Consider the following 27,327-nt stretch of genomic DNA (forward strand, 5'->3'; position numbering starts at 1 on the left):
TTCTAGTTAATCATGGGATAAGCTTTTTTCCTAATATGGTATAAACAATTGTAAAGTTCTTACTGTATGACATCTTAGGGTGTGTATTTTCTTAACTCTCAGAGGAAGATTAGTAACAAACCATGTGCCTGTATGTGAGTGTGTGTGTGTATTTTAAAACAAGTTGCTAAAAAAACAAAACAAAACAAAACAAACAAACAAACAAAAAAAACAAGTTGCTGCCCAGACTTCATTTAGAGCCCTGAAAAACCCAGGCTCTTTACATTATAATTTAACAATGATGTAATCTGACCTGTATTTGTATCTAAAGTGATCACAGGCAATCTCACAGTGATGTTTGCCTTGAGTTTTGTTTTAGGAATGATTTCTTATGGGAAAGAGGAATTTTCTAGAAATTCTGTTTTAAATATCTTTTATGAATCTCATAAGTGTTCTCAAACAACATGATACTATTTGTTCTAAAACCCATGTGTCCCAGTTTAGTATCAACCAAATACCATCTACCACAGCCAGCCACCTATAAAATGTAAGAAGTTCTTAGGAGGTTTGCAACTTAATTCATAATTTCACATTTTTACACTTTCCAAATGTCAGTATTATGTGTACTCAGAAAATGCAAATGCTGATAAAAATGCAAATGGTAGTGGTCATTCATCACCGAATATTTTCCCCTTAGTAATTGGGAACAGGAAAAGGAACTGTAGTGGGGGACATGAGAAGGATGAGGTGTGTGTGTGTGTGTGTGTATGTGTGTGTGTAAGTAGTAGTGGTGTCTGTGGAGAGAACTGTGTGCAGAATAGGATGCTGTATGAACGTGGGGAACAGGAATGAAGGATGTGGAAAGGAATGGTACTGGCCTAAGATAAAGATTAAGAGGGTATGTTAATAGAAAATTAGCACAGATGAAGAGATTCAATTCTATTTTAGTGTGCAGAATGAGGCACACAGTGGTAGTAGGCTCACTATCTATTCCTTTCTGTATCATTTGAATCTAGCTAATATAATGGGGAAACACAGGTAACCCCATCACCTAAGAAAACCTCTTCTGACTTCCCAGATCTTCCCATTTTATTCTTTTTTTCCAAGTGATTTTTGAGGTTGCATTTTACACATATTTATGTGATCCTTTTATAGTTTCAGGCACTAGACTGTAAGTACCCTAAGGAGAAGCACTTTGTCTTTTGTGGCTCACATTGTATCCTAGCACAGCAATGGGCCTAGCACATAGTAGATGAATCTGTTGACCTTTGAATAATATGGGGCTGGGGTGCCAACCCTCCATGTGGTTGAAAATCCACATTTCAACTCTTTGAAAACTTAACTACTAATAGCCTATTGTTGACCAGAGGCCTTACCAATAGAAAAAATAGTTAACACATATTTTGTAAGCTATACATATTATATATTGTATTCTTATAATAAAGTAAGCTGGAGAAAAGAAAATGTTATTAAGAAAATCATAAGGAAGAGAAAATACATTCACAGAACTGTACCATAAAAATTTTGTGTGTATTCTTTTTGGTTGGAATGTTCTATATATATCTAAACCCATTTGGTAATGTGTCATTCAAGTACATTGTTTCCTTATTGATTTTCTGCCTAGATGATCTATCCATGATGTAAGTGGGGTATTAAAGTCCCCTTACTATTATTGTATTACTAGCAATCTTTTTATTTCTGTTGATATTTACTTTATGTATTTAGATGCTCCAATGTTGAAAGCATAGATATTTATAATTGTTACATCTTGTTGGATTGATCCCTTTATCATTATGTAATGCCCTTCTTTGTCTCTTGTTACGGTCTCTGTTTTAATATATATTTTGTCTGATAGAAGTATTGCCACCAGCTTTTTTCCCCCACTTCCATTTGCATGGAATATCTTTTTCCATCCTTTCACTTTCAGTCGTGTGTCTTTAGGTCTGAAGTGAGTTTCCTGTAGACCCCATACATAATGTGTCTTGTTTTTTTATTCATTTGAGGAATGATCTTTAAATAGCATAGCAGGAGTCTAAGGAAAATGACACTACTTAAATAGATTTTTTTTCTTGTTTAATTAGAAAAGGTAATGAAGAGGCACCTGGCTGGTGCAGTCAGAGGAGCATGCAACTCTTCATCTTGGTAGTGAGTTTGAGCCCCACATCAGGTGCAGAGATTACTTAAATAAATAAAACTTAAAAAAAGTGATGAAGTCTTTTGTTTTATTTTATATATATATATTTTAAAATACTATTTATTTATTGAGACAGAGAAAGTGCAAGCAGGGGGAGGGAGGCAGAGGGAGAGGGAGAATGCCAAGCAGACTCTACGCCAAGCATGGAGCTGGGCACAGTGCTTGATTCTTGATTCCACGACCCCGAGATCACGACCCGAGTGGAAATCAAGAGCCTGATGCCCAACTGACTGAGCCACTCCTCATTTTGTTTTGTTTTATGGACAGCAACCACCGATATATTTGTCAGAGGGAGCACATTTGACATTGTAGGGACAAAGAAAGAATTCATCTAATAAATATTAACTAAAAATTAATATAATTTATAAACCATCAAAATCTATATTTTTAGCTTTCTTGTCACTCTGCATGGCCCCACTCATTGGATTAACATTTAGTTGATAAGAAGGGTTTCTCAAAGTTTTGGTGTTGTTTATTGCCTCAAATATTATAGACCTTCTTTTACAGAATAGAGGTATTTTCACATGAAAGAATTACATTTGAAATAACATCCTCCAGGGCAGCCCGGGTGGCTCAGCAGTTTAGCACTGCCTTCAGTCCAGGGCCTGATCCTGGAGATCCTACACATCAGGTTCCCTGCATGGAGCCTGCTTCTCCCTCTGCTTCTGTCTCTGCCTCTGTCTCTGTGTATGTGTGTCTCTCATGAATAAATAAATAAAACCTTTTAAAAAAATGAAATAACATCCTCCAGAGGCTGGAGGTAGTACAGACACTAAGAATCAAAAAAAGAATGGAGGGAATCCCTGGGTGGCTCAGCGGTTTGGCGCCTGCCTTTGGTCCAGGGCGTGATCCTGGAGTCCTGGGATCAACTCCCACATCAGGCTCCCTGCATGGAGCCTGCTTCTCCCTCTGCCTGTGTCTTTGCTCCCTACCCTCTCTCTATGTCTGTCATGAATAAATAAATAAAATATTTTTAAAAAAAGAATGGAAAATGCATGGAGTGCCTGGCTGGCTCTGTAAGAAGAGCATTGCAAGTCTTGATCTCAGGGTCATGAGTTCGAGCCCCATGTTGGGTATAGAGATTAAAAAAAAAAGGAAAATTCATATTGATAGATTGAAAAGTAAGTTTACAAGGGCACTCCTTTGCAAGTTTTATAATTTAATGACTCATTCTTTTATTTAGTCAGATATTTCTTGCCTTGTCTCAGAAAGAATTAGAGGTAGTTCTAAAATAAATGAAGATTACATTATAAGTAATTTTAAGATCTGGGTTAGCTAAAAGGTAAATAAAAGGAGAAAGCCAAGACCTAAAAAAAAAAAAAAAAAAAAAAAAAAAAGGAAGTGTACAGAATATAGAAATAATTCCTCTAAGAGGAAGGGATGTGCCATGCCACCAGGGTTGGGGGTGCCAGGAAGCACTGGGGTCAATCAGGAGGCGACGGAGTAGGGGGAAAATGTGAGCAAGAGCCTTTATTGTGGTTTCCATTGGAAGAAACAGGCTAGGGGGATCCCTGGGTGGCGCAGCGGTTTGGCGCCTGCCTTTGGCCCAGGGCGCGATCCTGGAGACCCGGGATCGAATCCCACGTCGGGCTCCCGGTGCATGGAGCCTGCTTCTCCCTCTGCCTGTGTCTCTGCCTCTCTCTCTCTCTCTGTGACTATCATGAATAAATAAATAAAATCTTAAAAAAAAAAAAAAAAAAAAGAAACAGGCTAGGAAGGGTAAGCAAGTTTAGGATTGGTTAGTTTGAAAAATTTCAGTGCGCTCTGCTGCACGGGAGCTGTCCGTCCTGTGGTAGCTGTCCCTGCAGTAATTAGGGCACATGGATAGTAGCTCTGAGTGTGGGAGCTAGTGGAGGAGGTAGTTGGGGTGTGGGCTCCGGATTGGTTGCTTTGCATTTGAAAGGCTAGCTTTTGGGACTTCTGGGTGGCTCAGTGGTTTAGGACTGCCTTTGGCTCAGGGCATGACCACTTCGGGCTCCCTGCATGGATCCTGCTTCTCCCTCTCTGCCTCTCTCTCTCTCTCTCTCTCTCTCTGTGTCTCTTATGAATAAATAAATAAAATATTTAAAGAAAAAAAAAAGAAAAGGCTAGCTTGAGGGGTAAACTGTTGACTATCTAGGAATTGGCTAGCCCTGGGAGGGGTAGTCTCTCCAGGTCAGCAAGCCTCCAGATCTCAAAGTATTAAAATACAGAATATAATGAAGACATAGTTAATATAAGGACCTTTTCAGAAAATTCTCTTTGCGTTTCACTTAGGTAAATATCGTGTTCCTTACTGCTATGAATCTCCTTTTGATTTAGGAGGAAAAAATATAAGTAACAACTAATAAACTGTTCTTTTTCAAATGGAAGAGTGCTCAGGCATCTGAAAGCAGTATCTCCCAAAGACTACCATATTATTTTGGTTGTAATAATAGCATTTTTTGCTAATTATTAATGTTAACAAGTTATTGATTCAGTTATTGAATATTTTCAGAGTATTGTTCACAGTTTATATTTAGACCACAAAATTTAACCAATCAGTTTATGGCTGCCCATCTGGTGACTAGAAATCATGCTAATCTTTCGTAAAAGGAAAGACAAACAATATCATAGATTATTATGTCTTTTTGCTAGCTCCGTTTTGCCTTTTTCTTTTTTTAAAACAGATTATTTTTTAAAAGTTTTTAAAATATTTTATTTGAGAGAGAGAGAGCACGAGCATGAGTAGGGGGAAGGGCAGAGGGAGAGGGAGAAGCAGACTCCTCGCTGAGCAGGGAGCTTGACACAGGATTCAGTCCCAGGACCCTGGGATCGTGACCTGAGCTGAAGGCAGATGCTTAACTGACTGAGCCACCCAGGTGTCCCAAAAGAGATTCTTTTTTTTAAATTTTTTTATTTATTTATGATAGTCACACACACACAGAGAAAGAGAGAGAGAGAGAGAGGCAGAGACATAGGCAGAGGGAGAAGCAGGTTCCATGCACCGGGAGCCTGACGTGGGACTTGATCCTGGGTCTCCAGGATCACGCCCTGGGCCAAAGGCAGGCGCCAAACTGCTGTGCCACCCAGGGATCCCCCAAAAGAGATTCTTTGCAAAGAAAATCCCATCATTGTTTCACATGGCATTTCCCACCTTGTTTTTGTAAACAATCATATAGAACAATGTTGTGTCCTAGTTCTGCTCTTGAGATTCTTTAAACTCTCAGGATTCATATTCATGATGGAGAGCATTTGGTTAGCTCAGTTTGGGCTCACCTTGTCCAACCACTGTGATGAAGATGAAGTGATGAAGTGATGAAGAAATTAGTCCCTCTATATACATCAAAGCTTCATGTCATATACAGATTAATACTATTAAAATGAAAATGGAGGGCAGCCTGGGTGGCTCAGCAGTTTAGCACTGCCTTCAGCCCAGGGCCTGATCCTGGAGACCCGGGATCGAGTCCCATGTCAGGCTCCCTGCATGGAGCCTGCTTCTCCCTCTGCCTGTGTCTCTGCCTCTCTCTGTCTGTCTGTCTCTCATGAATAAGTAAATAAAATCTTAAAATAAAATAAAATAAAATAAAATGAAAATATAAAAAACAGAGCAGTAATTGTATCAAACTAGTAGGATGACTATGATAGAAATTTATTTATTTTAGGATTTTATTTATTTATTCATGAGAGACACAGGGAGAGGCAGAGACAGGCAGAGGGAGAAGCAGACTTCCTGTGGGGAATGTGCTATCTTGATTGGTCATGAGACTTTTCTGGCTCATGTTTCTGCAAATTCATTTATCAGGTATTCAAAATGTATACTTTTAGTAACTTTATTTTCAATTAACATAATTGAAAGTCATGCCAGTCACATTTGGCAAATGCAAGATCACACATGTACTTTTTTAAATTATTTTTTATCATTTAAAAAAAAATTATCTTTAAGTAATCTCTACACCCAAGACAGTGTTCAAAGTCACAATCCCCAGATCAAGAGTCACATGCTCTACTGACTGAGCCAGCCAAGTGCTCTTCTGATCAACTTTGTTTTTTTTTAAGATTTTATTTATTTATTCATGAGAGATACACAGAGAGAGAGAGAGAAAGAGAGAGAGAGAAGCACAGACACAGGCAGAGGGAGAAGCAGGCTCCATTCCATGCAGGGAGCCTGGTGTAGGACTGGATACCGGGTCTCCAAGACCACACCCTGGACTGAAGGCAGCGCTAAACCGCTGAGCCACCTGGGCTGCCTTGATCAATTATTTTGAAATATAAATTTTAGTATATCTGGACTTGATGATTTTCATGGCACAGCTGATCTAGAAAGATTTACCCCTTCATACAAATCCATTCATGTATGTATGAGTGTGAATTTAACTTTCCATGAAAATTTATGTAGTGACACTGTAATGTTTCTTCTGACATTTCCTATCACTTGTGTATAAGAACCTGCAAGTGGCTTCATAGTTTGTATATAATTTGTATATATTTCAATAGGCCCATTTTTGCATTGTATTGCTGTAATCTGTAATTACAAGGAAAAACTAATTTTAATGGGGAAATTATCTTCTTCATTAATAATTGGCTCACCCAAAGCTTCATATAAAAATAGTATTCTTTTCCATTGAATATGACAATCTTGAAAATTTCTATTTCTATGTCTGGATATCTGCTCTGCTACACTGCAGTTTTCAAAAACAAAGATTCTAACAGAAGAATTGTAATAACTCCCTGTAATGCTTTATTGCAATGTCTGTTGCGGTATCATGGTTTTTCATTGGAATATGTTTCGTCTTTGTCCTTGGCACAGAGGCACAGAGCTCATAAAACCCTTGGAATTTCCTTTGTTTTCTTAAGTAGGCTCCACACTGAATGTGGCACTCGAACTCACAATCAAACATTGACTGAGCCAGCTAGGTGGCCCACTCTTGGAATTTCCTAAGTGTTGAGAGAAACAAAGGTGTCTGTTGTTATGTTAATGAGGTGACTTTTAGGCTCACCCCCACTCAAGCGTAGAGACTGAGTTGCCTGAGGCCCCAATCTGTAATTGGAGGGTTAGGGCTTTCAATCCCCCCATCAGACCTCTTGGAAAGGAGAGAAGACTGGAGGCTGAATCAGTCAACAACGGCCAGTGATTGAATCCATTGTGCCTGTCTGTTGTAGCCTCCATAAAAACCAAAATGGTGGGTTAAAATGGCAGGTTCGGAGAGCTTCCAGGTTGGTGAACACGGGGAAGTGCTAGGAGAGTGGTTCAACTGGAGAGGGCATGGAAGCTCTGCACCCCAGTACCTCATCCTATGCATCTCTTCCATCTGGCTGTTCTCAGTTACATCCCTTTATGACGAACCAGTGATCTAGTAAGTAAAATGTTTCTCTGGGTTCTTTGAGCCACTAGCAAATTAGTCGAACCTGAGGTGGGGGTTGTAGGAAGCTCTGATTTAGAGCCAGTAGGTGGGATGTATAGGTAACAACCTGGGCTTGGTGCAGGTGTCTTGTGTGTGTGTGTGTGTGTGTGTGTGTGTGTTGGAGGTGGGGGCAGTCTTCAAGCCCTGAACCTGTGGAACCTGAAGTTGTCTCCAAGTAGGTAGCGTCAGAACTGAGTAGAATTCTCAGGCACCTTGCTGGTGTCCAGGAATTGCTGGTGGTTTGTGGTGAGCACCGCACCCCTTCTACCCCCATGCGTCATTGGAATTGTGTCCTGGAGCCCACAAAGTCCACGTATATCCTTTTACTTTGTAATAATTACAGATAAAATTTGCTACCTGAGCACTGGCAGTTTCCAGAGTTCAGGTCAGAGAGTTAATACTTGCCTCCCCGACCCCCTCCGCCCAAGGAGGAACCTGCTCAGAGGATGGACTGGTTTCGGGGCTGCACTGGCTGCTGTGCTCTCACCACAGGTCCCAGCACTGTCCCCCAGTGGAGCTGCTCCCCTTTCCTCTGGGCTCCTCTTACTCCACGTGGAGCCCTGGGGCATGCAGGTGCACACCAGGCACTGCGGGCCTGCTCAGGGGCCTGAGCTTCCTGTGGGGTGCTGCTTCGACCCACTCTGCCCCGAGGCTCACGGGCGCGCTCCATTGCCCCAGGACACCTCATTGACAAAACCCAAGATCGAAGACAAAAGAATCTCCAGACGTTGTCTTTCTGAAAGCAGAACCCAGGTCACACCCCCATGATGCCCAGTCTGCCTACCTCTCAGGCTTTAAAGATGAATCACACCTGTCTCCTCTGGAAGTGTGTGCCGGTCAGCTCAGAGCGCTGACTTCGCCTTGGGCTTGGTTAGCAAATAACAGCCAAAGATGCTCAAGAAACTGCAGCAAGGGCCCATTTTTCACCTTTGCCTTGCTCCCTTCCTGGGTCTCAATTTTGCAGGTTTGGGTCTAGGATTTTCTCTAGCTCAGAGAGAACTGGCCAGTGGAGCTTCCTGGGTTAGCACAAGTGTTGGGATCTCAGAGCTCAGAGGGTCAAATAATAGCTCAGCAAGAACATAATTCCTGGGTCCTGAGTCCTGGGTGCCCTGGAGTAGAGGTGGCGGGAGTGGGGGCAGGGGCAGGGGAGAGTGGGACTCAAATACTAGACTATAAATGGTAGGACAAGAGTGCTCTTGCTTTACAGAATGCAGTGGAACAGAACATTGAATTTTTCTTTTTTTAAAGATTATTTATTTGACAGAGAGAATTAGCAGAGTGGAGGGGTAGGCCGTGGGAGAGGGAGAAGCAGACTCTCCACTGAACCCCCAACACCAGGCTCGATCCCAGGATCCTGGGGTCATGACCTGAGCTGAAGGGAGATGCTTAACCCACAGAGCCACCCAGCTGTCCCAGAACATTGAAGTTTTCATCCATAATTATAACTTTCAAATATTTTTTTTTAACTTTCAAATATTGAGAAAGATGAGACAATTATGTCTAGTTTCATGCCAGTCACAGAAAACATGCTAATTGCTAACTCGTGTCAGAAGACGAGTCCTATTATTTTAGTGGTTGCTCACTGTATCACATCTGTATCTATTTATCCATATATCATAGATCTTGATAGTATAAAAAAAATTTCTTTAGAAATGAGTATTTTCTCCCTTTCTCTTCTAAGGTTCTTTTCCCCCCAGGAACTCATTTCAGTGCTAAATTGTGGCACAGAAACTCACGTTATCTGTTCTCTAGGTCATTTATGAGTGAAAGGATATTACAGAGCTTAACCAGTGGTTAAAGAAGACAAATTAGATGACATTAACAAAGTTGATTTGAAACTTCATGAAGTGGATGGTCTCCATTTGGGGAGTGCCAAATAGGGCAGAAGGCAAGAAGCTTTTATAGAACAAAGAACAAGAAAGAGAAGTATCTGGTTGCTTGGTTGGAGCCATGTAGTCACCGTGTTGGAGGTGAGAAGGCTCAGGGGTTCAAAGGTGGCTTGGGTTTGGGGATTGGCTGACCGGATATCCTGTGCTTTTGGTCGCAAGGAGCATTTAGAGGGAGAGGGACGTGAAAGTTGTTTAAGTTTCCATTTAGTGACACAGCACCTCGGGCAGGAGCCGCTCCATCTTGGGCCTAGAAATTTATTTCATTACGAGTTTTCTGGGACTGTGTTTCAAAGGCATCAACCCTTTCTGTTCCTGTAACTTTTCACATCTTCAAGTGAAAAACAATAGGATATAATTTGATTTCTTTTCTCCGGGAGGCCAGGAGAACATGGCTGCTGTACTAGAGATAATGCTGTTCTGTGTCTGCTAATTTCTTGGCTTCCTTAGAATGTTGATGAGACACAGCTGGAGAAAGGCTTCGGAGGCGAGAGGAAAAAGGAAGCAACTCAGTCCTCTTCTGGCCCAACTCTTACCTACAACTCCCCCTCTCCAGGCTCCACTCACCCATCTGGTACTTTGTTCAGGCAATAAACCAGGAGCACGGTTAACCCTAATGCATGAGCACTATGGTTGACACAGTCTGTTTCAGAAACCCGTACCTGTGCCCAGGTGTGTGGAGTATGGCCAGAGGAGAGGAAGCCCTGGCCCGGACCATTGGGCTGGAGCGGGGAGGGGCAGCTCACCATTGCGAGGAGTGCTAGGCAGATGTGTCCCAACGTGACTGTTTCTGCTGATTCTCTCACTTGGTGGTGAGAGAATTTTATTTGCCTTTATAATCACGTGTTCCATGTGCCTGGGTGACTCCATTGGTTAAGCATCTGCCTTCAGCTCAGATCATGATCCCGGGGTCCTGTGATCAAGCCCCGTATAAGGCTTCCTGATGAGTGGGAGGCCTGCTTCTCCCTCTGCCTGCCACTCCTGCTTGTGCTCTGTCAAATAAATAAATAAAATCTTAAAAAAAAAAAAAATCATGTGCTCTTTCCTACTTGGTTGACATCTCTGGACATGATTTCTTGCTCACCTAGACCTAGGGTATCCATCATCTCTCCCACTTTGCTGGAAAAGTAAAGCCCTTTTAAGCCAGCCTTCCTTCTCTGCCATCACATCCAGGAATGACAATGATTGAGTTGTATAAGATTATTCACCACCTCTATGGCTTGGATAGATTGTAATGAGTTTTAGGGCCTGTCAAATTTCAAGGCTCTGTTGCATATCACACATATTGTTAGAAATATGAAAAGTGCTTAATAATTATCTATCAATGAATATGTTTTGAAGGAAGATAGGAAAGTATTATGAAATAAATGACAACGTTAGAATTAAGGCTTATTCAGAGCAAAATTATTTTTGGTATATTTTGAGCACCATATAAATGTCAATGAAACCAATGAGAAATAGCAAGAACTGCTGGAATGGCATAAATTCACATTTTTAGCTGCTATGTATTAAATGAAATTGTTCTTTATGTGGTTGATCTGTGTGAGAGTGTTTCACAGAACTGTCAAAATTATATCTTAGGATGTCATTTTGGATACTAAAAATTTCTTAAGTAGTGATTTAAAGAATCTTGGGGCTTTCTTTAGACATGGCCTAGAAACCTAAGTCCTTTCTGTGTGACTCAAAGGATTTCTCCTAGCAGTGGAAGCCTCTATTTGAGCTTTTAAAAAATAAACTCTATCACTCTGCATGTATTTGTAGCCCTAGCCAGTAGGTGAGCATGAATGAGATTATTTCTGAAATTTTTAGAGAGTAGATTTCTTTAAAAGACTATTCATGGAGACACAGAGAGAGGCAGAGCGTGAAGCAGACTCCCTGCAGGGAGCCTGATGCAAGACTCAATCCCAGGACCCTAGGTGTGAGTCAAAGGCAGATGCTCAACCACTGAGCCATCCAGGTCCCCCAAGAATAGAGAGACTGAAGAAAACTGAGGGGGTGCCTGGGTGGCTCAGTGGGTAAAGCCTCAGACTCTTGATTTTGGCTCAGGTCATGATCTCTGGGTTGTGAGATTGGATGCTGGGCATGGACCCTGCTTAAGAGCCTCTCTCTCCAAAAAAAAATTCTCTCTCTCCCTCTCTTTACCCCTCCCCTCCTCCATCTCTATAAAAAAAAAAGAAAAGAAAGAAAGAAAAGAAAAGAAAAAAGAAAAATCAAAACACTGAGTACATTAACACAAGTCAACATGGTGTGTAATTCAATTCATGCTTGGGAATTTTGAATTTAACCAAAAAAGAAGTGGATCCATTACAGGTGCCAAGGGTCAGAATGATACCAAGTGGGGAATTCAGGAATGTCCATAAAATCTTGGACTATATAAATCATACATGTCAAGTGGCATATCCAAATCATGTATCAAACCTAACATGGCATAACCAAATGCATCCAAGTGTAGTTACACAGGGCTTTGGACTGGAACTGCAGAGAGTTGGTCAGGAAAGAGGCTTACCCAGGGACTCAGCAAATTAACATTGGAAACAGATGTTAGAGCAGTTTGAACTCCAGCCAAGCTCTTTGGGTTACAAAGCACTTTTCAAATTCATTTTGCTATCCGTAGAGAGAGATAAATCACACCTATTAACTTACCTAATTGTTCTTAGCTTGCAGTGTAAGGTTCAGTCTTGTACTCCTTTAACTTTCGTTTACTAGCCATTTGAGATGGAATACAGTATTTCAGGAGATGCCTGACAATGGGTTAGTGACTTCTGTTCAATAGCCTTAAGTTATTACTTAGAAAATGTCAGAATTCACTGAATAACATTTATGTCCACTTGCTCAGTATTTTGTTCTCTGTAGAACTGATGGCTATCCCTCCCACCCCCCAACTGCTCGCCCCTACTTTTTTCAAGCCAATGTTAATATACTGGGCTAACAGACTCAGTATGCACAATGATCAAAGGACAGTTATGAAATGCGAATATGAAAGGCTAGACTGATGCCACAAAATTTTTAAAAAGTTATCCTCCCAAAACATTTACAGCTTGGGTGTGACATGCCTGTTTCAGGAAATATTTTGTAAGGCATGAAATATTGTAGGAAAATCTCAACCACCTTTTCCTTTCCTCTTCTGCTTTTCCAAAGAGCACATTTCCCCCATATATTTGCTGAGCAATTATCTTTTTTATGAAAAGTGGGTCACTTGTGGAAGAGAGAAGTCCTTTCCTAGTTGGACAACTGATTTAGAGGCTAGACTATCTATTTTTTTTTAAAGATTTTATTTATTCATGAGCGAGAAAGAGAGAGAGAGAGAGAGAAGCAGGCTTCACGCAGGAAGCCCAACGTGGGATTCGATCCCGGGACCTCAGGATTACACCCTGGGCCAAAGGCAGGCGCTAAACCGCTGAGCCACTCAGGGATCCCCGAGGCTAGACTATCTTAAAGTGAGAGTAAGAATAGCACAAGTCTGGTCAGTGTTTGCCAAGAGGGGCTAGATGTTATCTAATGAGAGGTCAGGAGTACCCAGGGTAACGTGCTGCTGAAGGCTTGAAGCCAAAAGGATGGGCCGAGACTGGAACTGGAACATTAAGTTTGAGAACCTAAACCCAGGGGCTTTAAGTGGTATGTTGGTTACTGCCAAGGGGGAGTGTTGCTCTGTTACGGGCCTGCCACTTCTGGTTATTACATTCTTCTTTTTTTTTTTTTAATCTTAAAGATTTTATTTATTTGAGAGAGCAAGCGAGCAGCACATGGAGGGAGAGCAGCAGGCAGAAGGAGAGGGAGAAGCAGGCTCTCCATGGAGCAGGGAGCTCTGTGTGGGGCCCGATCCCAGGACCCTGGGCTCATGACCTGAGCCGAAGGCAGACACTCAACCGACTGAGCCACCCAGGCTCCCCATGAAGTTATCATATCCTGCCTGGTCTAGTTCTTGGCCTCTCCGTTATCAGGAAGAACAGTATCTAAAATAAAAGTCCATCTTTCTTATTTCATTGCAAGTTCCATTGTGGCAGACGGCTCATCTTGTGGTTTGGGGTGTAAGTCCTGAGAGTTGAAGGAATGGAACTAACGTTTGTTGACTGACCTACTCTGGTATGCTCCACACTGCACCAGACACTTGGTATCCCCTAAGTGTTTAATTATTTGGTTGTACAAATATTGCTATTTCTTCAGTATCCGAATGGTGACTCAGACATTGTGTAACATTTCTCCACTGTTTCACATTAGGAGTCTGGGAATTGGGGCACCTGGGTGGCTCACTGGTTGAGTGTCTGCCTTCGGCTCAGGTTGTGATCCTGGGGTCCTGGGATTGAGTCCCACATCAGGCTCCCTGCAGGGAGCCTGCTTCTCCTGCCTATGTCTCTGTCTCTTTCTATGTGACTCTCATGAATAAATAAAATCTTTTTAAAAATGTGAGAATTAACTAATTCAGCAAATATTTCTTGGCTTTTTACCACATTGGGCATTGGGTATAAAAAAGTGAAGTGAAAGAGACATGGTTACTTTCCTCATGATGCTTACAGTTCAGGGTGACAGATTGACTTTAAATAAAGAAACATCTACAGATATATGTTATTACAAGTTACATAGTAATTTGTAGTAAATACTATGAAAGAAAAATTCAAGCTAGAATGAAAGACAATGTTAGGGAGGAGGACATAATTTAGATTGAAGAGTGAAGGAAAGCCTCTCATGAAAGTGACATTATTATTTAGAATCATAACTTCTGTGTTTGATTTATAACTAACCTCCCTGCTTCTATTTTCTCTTTCCCTTTGATCCATCTTGCAGGTCATCTATAGATTAGACTTTTAAAAAATCTTACTTTCATTAAGGAATCTAAGAGTTTGAAGGAATATTTTTCAGGTGATGTAGTCTAACTTACCATATTAGTCAAGGTAGGTGAACCACTGTTACAAACAACCCTAAATTTTAGTGGCCTAACATAATAAAGCCTTCTTTTCTTTTCTTTTCTTTTCTTTTCTTTCTTTTCTTTCTTTTCTTTTCTTTTTTTCTTCTTTCTTTTCTTTTCTTTTCTCTTTCTTTTCTTTTCTTCTTTCTTTCTTTCTTTCTTTCTTTCTTTCTTTCTTTCTTTTTTCTTTCTTTCCTTTCTTTCTTCTTTTCTTTTTTTTAATGTTAAAGTTCCTGAAGTCTATTTTTTTTTGAAAGATTTTATTTATTTATTCATGAGAATGCACCGGGAGGAGAGAGAGAGAGGCAGAGACAGGCAGAGGGAGAAGCAGGCTCCATGCAGGGAGCCCGACCTGGGACTCGTCCCTGGGTCTTCAGGACCACACACTGGGCTGCAGGCGGCGCTAAACCGCTGAGCCACCAGGGCTGCCCTCTTTCTTCTTTTCTTGATTATTTATTTATTTGAGAGACAGCAAGAGAGAGCATGTGCACAGAGGGAGAGGGAGAAGCAGACTCCCCGCTGAGCAAAGAGCCCAATGTGGGACTTGATCTCAGGACCCTGGGATCATGACCTGAGCTGAAGGCAGACACTTAACCAACTGAGCTACACAGACACCCCAGTAAAGGTTTCTTTCTTGGTGGCTCACATCCTAATGCAGTTTGGCAAGGGAGTGGTCTGCTCCGTGTAGTCAGTGGTTCAGGTCACTTCCATTTAGTGGGTCAATCACCCTCTAGGTTTTTAACTCCTCTACTGGACCCATCTCAAACTTCCAGAAGAGAGAATTTGAATGCCTAGCTTAGATTAGATGCTTTCTTGGGTCCAGTCAACTGATCTTCACATATTTGAGGAAAATATCCAGTCTTCTTCTTTGTCATGAACTTAATTCTTTGCAGAGTAAATGTCTGTTTTCTGGAACTTGCACAATTCAGATTTTACTAGCTCACCAACTTTCCTCCTAATATTTCAATTATGAACTTCCTTCAGACTTCACCTCCACTAGGAAGAGGTCCTTAATTAACTCTACTCCTTAATAATTATTCCCTAGTTCTCAAATCCTACAAGACTTGATCCACCCAATCAGGCGACCCTTAACTTTTCTTGTGCAGTTGACCAGCATTAATCTTCAGGTTTTAAAATTCTATGTCTTGGGGCAGCCAAGGGGCTCAGCGGTTTAGTGCCTGCCTTCAGCCCAGGGTGTGGTCCTGGAGACCCAGGATCGAGTCCCACATCAGGCTCCCTGCGTGGAGCCTGCTTCTCCCTCTGCCTGTGTCTCTGCCTCTCTTTGTGTCTCTCATGAATAAATAAATAAAATCTTTAAAAAAGAATAAAATTCTATGTCTTGCCTTATACCCTTCACAAAAATAAACTCAAAATGAATCATAGATCCAAATGTAAAATGCAAAATTATAAAATTCCTAGAAGATAATATAGGATAATACCTAGATGACCTTAGTATAGTGATTTTTTTTTTTTTTTTTTTAGTGATGTTTTTTAAAATACAGGGGACGCCTGGTTGGCTCAGTGGTTGAGCGTCTGCCTTCGGCTCAGGGCGTGACCCTGGGGTACTGGGATCGAGTCCCACATCGGGCTCCTTGTGGGAGCCTGCTTCTCCCTCTGCCTGTGTCCCTGCCTCCTTCTGTGTCTCTCATGAATAAACAAATAGAAAATCTTTTAAAAAAAATACAACACCAGGGATGCCTAGGTGGCTCAGAGGTTGAGCACCTGCCTTTGGCTCAGGGTGTGATCCTGGAGTCCCGGAATCAAGTCCCACTTCAGGCTCCCGGGAAGGAGCCTGCCTCTCCCTCTGCCTATGTCTCTGCCTCTCTCTCTCTGTCTTTCATGAATAAATAAAATCTAAAAAAAAAAAAAAAACAAAAAAACAAAAAAAAACCCACCAAAGGCACAAGCCATGAAATAAATAATTGAGAAATTGGTCTTGATTAAAGTTAAAAACTTCTCCTCTGTGAAAGACAATATCAAGAGAATTAGAAGACAAGCCACAGACTGGGAGAAAATATTTGTATAAGACACATCTGAAAAGACTGTTATCCAAAATATACAAAGAACTCAAAACTCAGCAGTAAAATAACACAATTAAAAAATGGGCAATGGCTTTAACAGACAAGTCACCAAAGAAGATACACAGATAGCAAATAAGCATACTGAAAGATGCTCCACATCATATGCCATCAGGGAAATGAAAACTAAAACAACAATGAGATGCTACTATACACCTAATTACAAGGACCAAAATCCAGAACACTGATAACTCCAAATACTGCCAAAGATATGAAGTAACAGGAAATCTCATACATTTTTGGTGGGAATACAAAATAGTATCGTGTTGCATGCGCTGCGGCAACACGATCAGGGTCCTGAGGATAAGGGGATGAGGAAAATAAAATAAAAGAGATGGGGACAGGATGGACACAGTGGATGATGTCCAAGCAGTGCAAGCTTTATTCAAGGTTTTACAACATTTTATAGCAGGAGCAAAACAAAGCCAAGAAGGTGTTTATTTTTAGCAGGTTTGTGAAACCCTCCAAAGTTCCCCTTTCTCAGCATGCAAGACAGACTCATGGGTGCCAGAAGACCTTGGTAAATAGATAAGCTTGTTGCTCCAGATGTGCATGCTTCAAAGGAATATTAGGTATGGTAAACAGACCAGCAAGGACAGCACAGACCCTTATTTACATTTATGACCAGGTCAGAATAAGTTGTATCTATTGTGTTATGTGGGCGATCACGTACAAATGAGCCCTGAGAACCATTGCTCAAGCCCTTTCTCAAGCGTCTACCAACTATTCACCCTTTAGGCTCCCAAGCCTTTTGAGTGAATGAGGGGCGCAAGTCTGGGCCTGGTTTGGTTCAGTTACTCCAGCTAGTCCGTGGTCGCCCACAGTATGGCCACTATGGAAGACATTTTGGTAAACACACTCTTAGCATATAATCCAACAATTGTGCTTTTGATATTTGCCCAAAGGAGCTGAAAACATGTCCACACAAAAACCTGCACATGGATGTTTATGGAAGCTTTATTCTTAATTGCCAAAAGCTGGAAGCAATCAAGATGTCCTTAAGTAGGTGAATGGGTAAATAAATTAGGGTATATCCACACAATGGTGCTAAAAAGAAATGAACTATCAAGCCAAGAAAAAACATGAAGGAAACTTAAATGCATGTTACTAAGTGTGAGAAGACACTGTGAAATAGCTATATACTGTATGGTTCCAACTATAGAAAAGTCTGGAAAAGGCAAAACTATGGAGGCAATAAAAAGATCAGTGGTTGCCAGGGGCAGGAAAAGGGAAATAGGAATAGGAAGAGCATAGAGAATGTTCTAGGACAGTGAAAATACTCTGTATGATATTTTATCTTTTTGTATGATATTTTAATGATGGATATATGTCATTATACTTTTCTCTAAATCCATAGAACATACAACACCAAGAGTGAACTGTAAGTAGACTATAGACTTTGAGTAATTGTGATATATCAATGTAGGCTCACCCTTGGTAAACAATATACCATTCCAGTGAGTGATGTTGGTAAGGAAGGAGCAAGGGTGCTTACCATGGGGGCAGGGAGTCTATTGGAAATCTCTATACCTACCTCTCAATTTTGTTGTAAATCTAAAGCTTTTTTTTTTTAATTTTTATTTATTTATGATAGTCACAGAGAGAGAGAGAGAGAGAGGCAGAGACATAGGCAAAGGGAGAAGCAGGCTCCATGCACCGGGAGCCCGACGTGGGATTTGATCCTGGGTCTCCAGGATCACCCTGGGCCAAAGGCAGGCGCCAAACCGCTGCGCCACCCAGGGATCTCCCCCCCACCTTTTTTTTTAAAGAATTGATTGATTGATTGATTGATTGGGTGGTGGTGAGGAACAGAGGGAGGGAGACAAGCAGACTCCATGCTCAGTGTGAGCCAGATGTGGGGCTTGATCCCAAGACCTGAGATCATGACCTGAGCTGAAATCAAGAGTCAGACACTTAACCAGCTAAGCCACCCAGGTGCCCCATAAACCTAGAACTATTTCAAAAAAATAAGGTCTTAGAAACATTCCATGTCTTGTGCCACTAAGGATGAAGACCATCCTTCTTCTCCCTTTAGATTCATCACAACATAGTGCTAACTATATTCTTTCCTGAATCCTATTTGAAGATGTAACAATGTCTTTTCTCAGGAATATTTTCATGTTTACAGAAGGCAGTGTATGCTTCTATATTGTGCATTGTCTTTTATTTTTATTTTTTATTTTTTAAAGATTTTATTTATTTATTCATGAGAGACCAGAGGGGGGGTGGGGCGGTGCAGAGACACAGGCAGAGGGAGAAGCAAGCTCCATGCAGGGAGCCCGACGTGGGACTCGATTCCGGGTCTCCAGGGTCACGCCCTGCGTTGAAGGCAGCGCTAAACGGCTGAGGCCCCGCCCCCCACTCCCACCCCCCCCACGCTGCCCTGTGCATTGTCTTTTAATTGGTCTAAGAATTGGTCTAAGGGATGGGGTAGTTTATTCATAAGAATACAAACTCCAAGGGCACCTGGCTGGCTCAGTCAGTGGAACGTGTGACTCTTGATTTCGAGGTTGTGAGTTTGAGCCTCGTGTTGGTTGTAGAAATCACTTAAAAATAAAATCTTTTAAAAAATGCAAAAAAGTTACCATTTATTGAGGTTCATCAAGTACTGCAAACTCTGCTAGGGATATTTATATGCACTATCATTTACTCTTTACTATTATATTTAATAATAAGGGGCCTATGAGCCTACTATTTCTACAATCACACAGCTAATAACAATTTCATCTAATTCTGGAACTCAAGTGTGTTTCCAAGTTCTTGCCTTAACCACAACTATACTGACATTCATCCATAAATTGGCCAAGCTGGCATTCCCATAGCAGCGCTATTCCCTGCACTTCTTACTATGGAAGCCTCATCCCACCTTCCTGCTTTGTCCACTCGGGTTGTATTGATCAACAAGGAGATGTATTTTATTGAAGGGAAGAAATGTATTTGCTTTAGTAGTTATTAGAAATAGAATATGTTAGGGGCACCTGGGTGGCTCCGTCAGTTAAGCTTCTGCCTTCGGCTGGGGTCACGATCCCAGGGCCCTGGGATAGAGCTCCGTGTTGGGAGTGTGTGTGTGTGTGGGGGGGTGTCCCTGTTCAGCAGGGAGTCTGCTCTTCCCGCTGCCCTTCCGCCCCCTGCTCGTGCTCTCTCTCTCTCAAATAAGTGCGAAAAAGAAATAGAGAAGATGTTTGATCAGTAAATTCAGGGGGAGGAGAACACTGGAAGTAATAAGATAAAGAGGATGAAGTTCTCAAGTGTTTACATTTCTGTGACTGGAGCACAGAGAGCCAAGAACAAAGCTGAAGTTTAGCCAGGAGGAGGAGAGGGTCCAATCCTAATTGAACAGTGTCTAGATTTCAGGATCCCCCTCCTCAGTCTCCTAAGCAAAACAACATGCAAATGAAGTAAACAGTAGTTAGGAGTGAAGTAACCTGTGTAATTAGGGCTGAAGCACCCTGTGGCCTAGTCAGCTTCATTTGGATAATGATCACGGTGGTAGTTTGGGGAGGGGTTTGTGTCACAGAGAAGGAAGAGACCAGGAGGATAAGACTTGGGGTGTACATCACAAAGTTTTTACTAACTTGATGAATTTGAGTGCTTTTTAGGCACTGGGGGCTTATTATTATGCCACTGGAGTGATCTGGTTCGTTTGAGGATAAGCCGAAGATTGTTAGTCCATGTGGCTGTTTGTTCCATCTGATAACTGTAAGTGTGCAAACATTTGCTCCATGTTCAGTTCTGGGTGATAATAGAGTTTTTCTTCCTGCTGGTTTTTATAGTTTAAATTGGATTAATAGTTACTAATTATACATAATTATTAATAGCATAATTGTGGTTATTATAAAATATTGCTGTTACAGTTATTAATTCAGCTTGCTGCCTTGTATTCTCCTGTCCCCAGTTTCTATCAGGATGGCTGAGCCCACCCAAGGGCTTAGGATAGGAAGGAAGAGAGTCAACATTCAGGGCTGCCTCTGGACCACTTGTTGCATTATAAACAAACTCCTCTCTGTGCCCCCTCCTCGGGCTTTTCTCCAAAATGCTCCCTCCAGTTTGTGGCTTTCACTGAAATCTAAATTCCACAGATGACTAAAGAAATGATTGTGATGGTAAATGGCTGGGTGCTGACCTGTCATTCAGCTTTGTCTGTGGCAACTTCCAAACCAGTGGTGGTCAAACCCTAGCAAGCCTCAGCATCACCTGGAGTCCTTGTTAAATCACAGATTTCACCTGGGTGGCTCAGTGGTTGAGTGGCTGCCTTTGGCTCAGGTCGTGATCCCAGGGTCCTGGGATCGAGTCCTGCATCAGGCTCCCAGCAGGAAGCTTGCTTCTCCCTCTCCCTCTGCCTATATCTCTCTCCCTCTCTCTGGGTCTCTCATGAATAAATAAATAAAATCTTTAAAAAAAAAAACCCACACATTTCTGAGCCCACTCTTGGTTTCTGCTTCAGTAGATCTAGAGGGGAGCCTGGAGTTTGCATTTCTTTTTTTTTTTTTTTTTTTTAAGATTTTATTTATTTATTCATGAGAGACACACAGAGAGAAAGAGGTAGAGACACAGGCAGAGGGAGAAGCAGGCTCCATGCAGGGAGCCCGACGTGGGACTCGATCCCGTGTCTCCAGGATCACACCCTGGGCCGAAGGCGGCGCTAAACCGCTGAGCCACCCAGACTGCCCCAGGAGCTTGCATTTCTTTTTTCTTTTTTTTTTTTTTTGAGCTTGCATTTCTAACAAGTTCCTAGGTGGTGCCTGTATGGCTAGTCTTGGAACCACTCTCTGAGAATCACTGTTGGGTATCATGACCCTTTCACCCTGGTAAAAGTGTTTCTCTTCCTTTGATACCATTGACATTACCATGCTATACCATGCACTCTCCGACTTGTAGCTGTTGTCTACTACCATTCCAGTCACCCCACACACACGCTCTCAGAAGATCTTATGGCGCTGTGAAATAATAGAAAAAATATATATTGGTCTCTGTCCCTGGTTCCTGGCACAGAGCTCCTACAACCCCTGTAATTTCCTAACAGATAAGAACACTAGGAACATCTCTTATTCTAATATGTCTTTGACCTCCATCCCTGGCACAGGTCTCCTGAAACCCTTGTAAATTCATCAATGTTAGAGCACTAAGAGTATCTTTTGTTCTATTAAAGTGACTCTGGATGAGCTCCTGTATAGCTCCCAAGATGGGGGCTGGTTCCCAGAAAGACAAACCCAAGATTAAAAGCTTGGAATTTTCAGGAACCACCCACCCCGCCCACACCAGAGAGGAAAGAGAGGCTGGAAACAGTAAATAATTGATCATGCCTTCATGGGGAAGCATCCATGACATCCCAGTACTGTGAAGTTTGGGGAGCTTCTAGGTGGGGAACACCTCAACACCAGGAGGGTGACATAGCTCAATTCCAGGGGACAGAAGCTCCTGTACTAGGAATGCTACCAGACCTCACCCTATGTATCTTGTCATCTGACTGGTCATCTGTGTCCTTTATCATATCCTTTGATAAACTGGCAAACGTAAGTGTTTCCCTGAGTTCTATGAGGTGCTCTAGCAAATGAGTAAAACCCAAGGTGGGGTCTATAGTCCGTTGGTCAGGAGCCCAGGTGATAACTTGGGCTTACAACTGGCATCCAACGTGTGTTTTGCAGGGCTGGGGGTGGGTGTCAGTCTTGTGAAACTGAGGCCTTAACCCGTGGGGTGTGACCCTACCTCTGGGTACAACTGAATAAATTGTAAGATAACCAGCTGGTGTCCCAGAGAATTGCCCGGTATGGGGAAAAACCTCCATGCATCTGGTAACCAGAAGTGACCAGAAGTGAAGTTTCCTGGGTAAAATTTAAAGGAGACTCGTTGAAAAGAAACACACAGGGAAGAACTGGGTTTTCTTCACCAAAGGAAGAAAACGAGTTTTTCCATTATAGATGCCCAGGTCACTATTTGTGCTACTCCAGTTCCTGAAATTGTTTGAAGACTTTCCCCACCCATGAGACCCTCTAGCATCCTGGCTTCCAGAATGTATTCGGCTCCTTAGGTCCACAGATATCCCCCTCGACTCTTGAATCTCCTTTCCATTACACACTTGGAGAGTTGCAGCCTGAAGCCTATGGTTACTCTGAGCTTCTCTACCACATACAATGTGAATTTTACTTTTCTTCTCTGTAATCCGAACTCCTGCTCTTAGTTCTAGCGTCTCACTGCAACGCCACCGACTATTTGAGCACAGGGAGAGTTTGATCACCCTGATTCCTTTATTGAATTCATCTTTCACTCCCCGCTTGGCTTCTAGCCCTTCTCTATATAGCCTGGAACCCACAGCTGATTAGAATTACTCTCAATTTATTCGCAAGCTTATCTTTCCACCACTCTTTCCAGTGACCAATGATGTGTCACTGCCACAACCTGTCATTTCTGTTTTTCAGTGTGCTGGCAGAGGTGATAAGATATAAACATAAATAACTGCAATATGCAGTGGTATTCCATATCAGTTAGAAGTAAAATACAGAAATCCATGAACTTTTAAATAGTACATATAGTTAACGAAGATCAGAAAAATCTTCAAGTCTATTATGGGAGATACAAATATGGGTAAGACACTCCCAGACTCTAAAAGCTCTCTCAGTGTAGGAATGGTGAAATTTATGTTGATTTCACTAATAGAAAGAGAATGAATAAGTTCTGTCTCCTTTAGTATAATTCTTTGTCCATGATGTACTGTGAAAAACCTTAAGGGTGCTCAAATGAATATTTTATTTGTTTATTTTCAAATATTTATTTATTTATTTTAGAGAGAGAATGTGTGAGCAGGGGAGAGGGAGGGAGAGAATCCTTAAGCAGACTCCCTGTTGAATGTAGAGCCTGTTGTGGTGCAGGGTTCCATCCTAGAACCTTGAGATCATGGCTGAACCAAAATCAAGAGTTGGCCACCCAACCTATGGAGTCACCCAGGCGCCCCTCAAATGAATAAATTTCAAACAGCAATCTACTACCTCTATGTGTGTGTCAATACTCACATATATTTGTTGTATAAATGTAGAAAAATCTGGGGAGGATAAATACTGTCTTGCTTTATCCATCAGTATATTGTTTTCATTTGTGATTAGATGAATGCTCCCTTTAACAATTTAAACTTTTGCAGTAAAAATACAAATATTTTGGGGAAGAAGAAAATTAACTCGCTTTTGGTAAAAAGTGGTAGAAATAATACCTCTTATTTTTCCCAAGACCCTACTGTATGTCAGGTATATGTCACCTCTTCTATCCCTTATCATGGCCCTGCAAGGCTGTAGTAGGTATTGTCTTCCTTTGTAAATGAGACTCAAAGAAATTATTGTAGTTCATCACTTCTTAGATGACATTTTAAAAGAATATATGTTTTTTTTAAAGATTTTATTTATTTATTCATGAGAGACACACAGAGAGAGGGAGGCAGAGATATAGGAAGAGGGAGGAGAAACAGGTTCCATGCAAGGAGCCTGATGTGGGACTTGATCCCAGGACCCCAGGATCACGACCTGAGTCAAAGGCAGATGCTCAACCTCTGAGCCACTCAGGAGCCCCTAAAAGAATATTTGAATGATTTTTTTTAACTTTCAAATTTTTATTTAAATTCTAGTCAGTTAACATACAGCATAATACTGGTTTCAAGAGTAGTGAATGAATCTTATAACTGAAGGTATGTTAAATAAGTTGCTCTATTATTATCACATGTAATCCTCTCTCTTATTCAAGGTTGAATTGACTCTAATTCCTATACTACTTTTTCCCATTAAAACGTATTATCTTAAAAAAATAAAATGTATTATCTTGTCTTTTTTAAAAGTATTAATTAATTAATTAATTAATTAATTTATGTAATTTCTACCTCCCACATGGGACTCAAACTCATGACCCCAAGATCAAGAGTGGCATGCTCTTCCAACTGAGCCAGCCAGGCATGCTAACTGCATTATCTTTTTAACAAAAGCAGACTTTTTGCTCCTTCTCCAAATTTTCTTTTCTCTCCCTCTTACACACACATATTTCCTCCCCCTTTCTCTCTCACACATCTTTACATCTCAGTCCAAGCTAAAAATATCCTGTTCATAAGATGCTCTGCCTTATGTCAAGCCTTATGCTTATTTTGAGTTTAGCCGTGGTGTACTTCATCTGTCATACTGATGTATTTCTCTCTTTTTCTTGCTAAATTACTTAATCTGTTTTGTTCAATTCCATTTTACCCACAACCCTTTGGAATCAGGTGCTTTGACACTGGGGAAGAAGCTTATCTTCTCTCTTATAAATATGGTTAGTTGGACAAATTAATTCTGACCGATATAATAAAGGTCTTTCCTTTTCTTGGGCAAGGTAGCTGCCCTAGGCTAGTGCTTCTCATACTGGACACATCTAAATACATAGTCTACCTTCTTGGAGCATCAATTTTGGTTGAAGATTTGCTTGAAGAGGAAGTAGGACATGGAAAAATGTAAATGAAAATCTATGAAGGAGGGCACCTGGGTGCTCAGTTGGTTAAACATCTGCCTTTGGTTCAGGTCATGATCCCAGGGTCCAGGGATCGAGCTCCGCATCGAGCTCCCTGCTGAGGGGGGAGCCTGCTTCTCCCTCTCCCTCTGCCTTCTGCTCTGCCTATTTGTGCTCTTTTCTCTGTGTCAAATAAACAAAATCTTTTTTTTTAAAAAGTCTTTTTTAAAAGAAGTTTTTATCTTAAAGCAAATATGAAGATATTAGTGAATAGAATGAAATATCCATATGCATCTTTTAAAAAGGTTTTTATTATTTGAGAAAGTGAGAGCGAGAGAGCACAGGCAGGGGGAATGGCAGGCAGAGAGAGAGGGACCAGCAGACTCCCTACTCAGTGAACCTGATGCGGCTCAATCCCAGGACTCTGAGATCATGACTTGAGCCTAAGGCAGAGTTTAACCTGACTGAGTCACCCAGGTGCGCCTACATATGCATTTTCAAGATGAAACTTTAATGACATTTTGAGCTTGTGGTAGACCACTCATGGCAACTTGTGGTTGAAACTCCAGGTTTTATTTTTTTATTTTTATTTTTTTAAGATTTTATTTATTTATTAATGAGAGACACACACAGAAAGAGAGAGAGAGAGACAGAGACACAGGCAGAGGGAGAAGCAGGCTCCATGCAGGGAGCTCAACGTGGGACCCAATCCCGGGTCTCCAGGATCACTCCCTGGGCTGAAGGCAGGTCCCAAACCGCTGAGCCACCCAGGGATCCCGAAACTACAGGTTTTAGAGCAAGACTTGAGTCCCAGCTTGACCTTTTTCTATTTTTTGTCCTTCGGCAGGTTGCTTTACCTATATGTGTCTCAGTTTCCTTATCTATAAAATGGAAAAAATAATATCATCTGCCTTATATAGTTATCATGAGAATAAATGATGAACATATGTTAAATGTTAGAGCAGTGGCTGGAACAGAGTGAACTTTCACTAATGTTAGCTATTTTCATTTTTATTTAGGCTTCCTGGTATCCCTTGGGGCAATTCTTTTGTTCTCTCTCTTTTTTTTTTTTAAATAAAAAGAAAATTTATCCATACACAGGAAGGAGCTCCATTTCCACCCCATGTTCTCTTTTGTTAAGGTGTCTTGGTGCAAAAGTTCAAGAAGCCTTCCCCCAGGATCCTCTCCAGTATGCTGCACTTGCTTCTCTTCTGTTGGTCTTTTGTAATGTTTCAGGAATGTGCTGTTTTCTTTTCTCTTTTCTTTTTTTGCAGCTCCATTAAAAACAAAGAGTAGCTGTTTTAGGAATTTGGGAAATGAAGGAGGAATGAGTCTTAGTTTCACTCACATTTAAAATGAAATAACCTAGTAATTGGAACTAGCAAGCATATATGTTAAGATTTCGGAGGCATAGATGTGAGGAATTTCAGGCTCAGCTCCCTTTGGAGCAACGGCTTGGACTCACTGCTCATAAAACATGAAGGCTGTAATTAAAGCTTTCTCTTATAAGACTTGGGATATGTGCAGTCTCATCTGGTTATGGCTCATTGGGGAGTGAATTTTCTGACGCAAATGAGGTTTAAAAAAATCATAGTGCCTCTTTATTTGGTTAACATTATTTCTGTATTTATTTTTCCTTGTCAGCTTTAAAAGAAAGAAGAAAAAAGTAAAGCATGCTGCCAAAACTTGGCAGTAGACTTTCAGTGAGCAAAACTTCTCCGCCTCCAGCACCGTTTGAAGTGGCTATACAGCGAGGGCCCCACAGGCAATTCCTCATGCATCTCAACACCCTGGTGTGCATAGTGAAGAAAGCTCGAGAGCTTGGAAGCCACAGAAAAGACCACTGTAGGACTAGAAGGCATTTGCCCTCTGTTCTTTCTTGCCTCTTCCATCTGATACCAGATTTGGCTTGGTAGTCCAAGAATCGGGGGGCAGATACTGCAATTTACCATTGATGTAACTGAACTTCGCTCCACTACCTCCTCTGCTGACAAAACCCAAATATTTGATGGGTAGAGGATAAGTGCAGCCTAGGGGATTGGAGGGCAGTGGGAACTGACCCTTCCTTTGCCATCCCCCTTCACCCACTAATATCTTCTAGGCTTACGATGTTTGCACCTATGATTAAAGGGTACAAATATTGACTATAACTTTTTTTTAAAAGATTTTAATTATTTATTCATGGAAGACGCACACAGAGAGAGAGAAAGAGAGAGAGAAAGAAAGGCAGAGACACAGGCAGAGGGAGAAGCAGGCTCCATGCAGGGAGCCTGACGTGGGACTTGATCCCGGGTCTCCAGGATCACACCCTGGGCTGAAGGTGGCGCTAAACCACTGAGCCACCAGGGCTGCCCAGTATTGACTATAACTTAATAATGATTGAATGCTTCTAGGTTGCCATGTACCGTGGTAAACTCACAACAACATTATAGAGTAGATACTATGTCTATATCAAGGGTGATCTTGAGGC

The 27,327-nt window shown here is 41.5% G+C and overlaps 1 protein-coding gene across 2 annotated transcripts in view; it reads left to right on the forward strand.

Moving 5' to 3' along the window:
• Window positions 1-27,041, forward strand: part of RAB23 (RAB23, member RAS oncogene family) — a 75,127-nt gene extending 48,086 nt beyond the window's left edge. Inside the window, exon 8 of one of the 2 annotated variants that reach the window (XR_007401200.1) lies at window positions 26,502-27,041. The gene's annotated coding sequence lies outside the window, so the exon portion shown is untranslated. Of the gene's footprint in view, window positions 1-2,060; window positions 2,150-26,501 lie in introns of those variants that run through there. The other variant, XR_003124847.3, reaches the window with a different exon arrangement.
• Window positions 27,042-27,327: the final 286 nt, after the last annotated feature.

The sequence above is a fragment of the Canis lupus genome, chromosome 12 (genome assembly GCF_003254725.2).
Source record: "Canis lupus dingo isolate Sandy chromosome 12, ASM325472v2, whole genome shotgun sequence".
NCBI classification, from domain to species: Eukaryota; Metazoa; Chordata; class Mammalia; order Carnivora; family Canidae; genus Canis; species Canis lupus.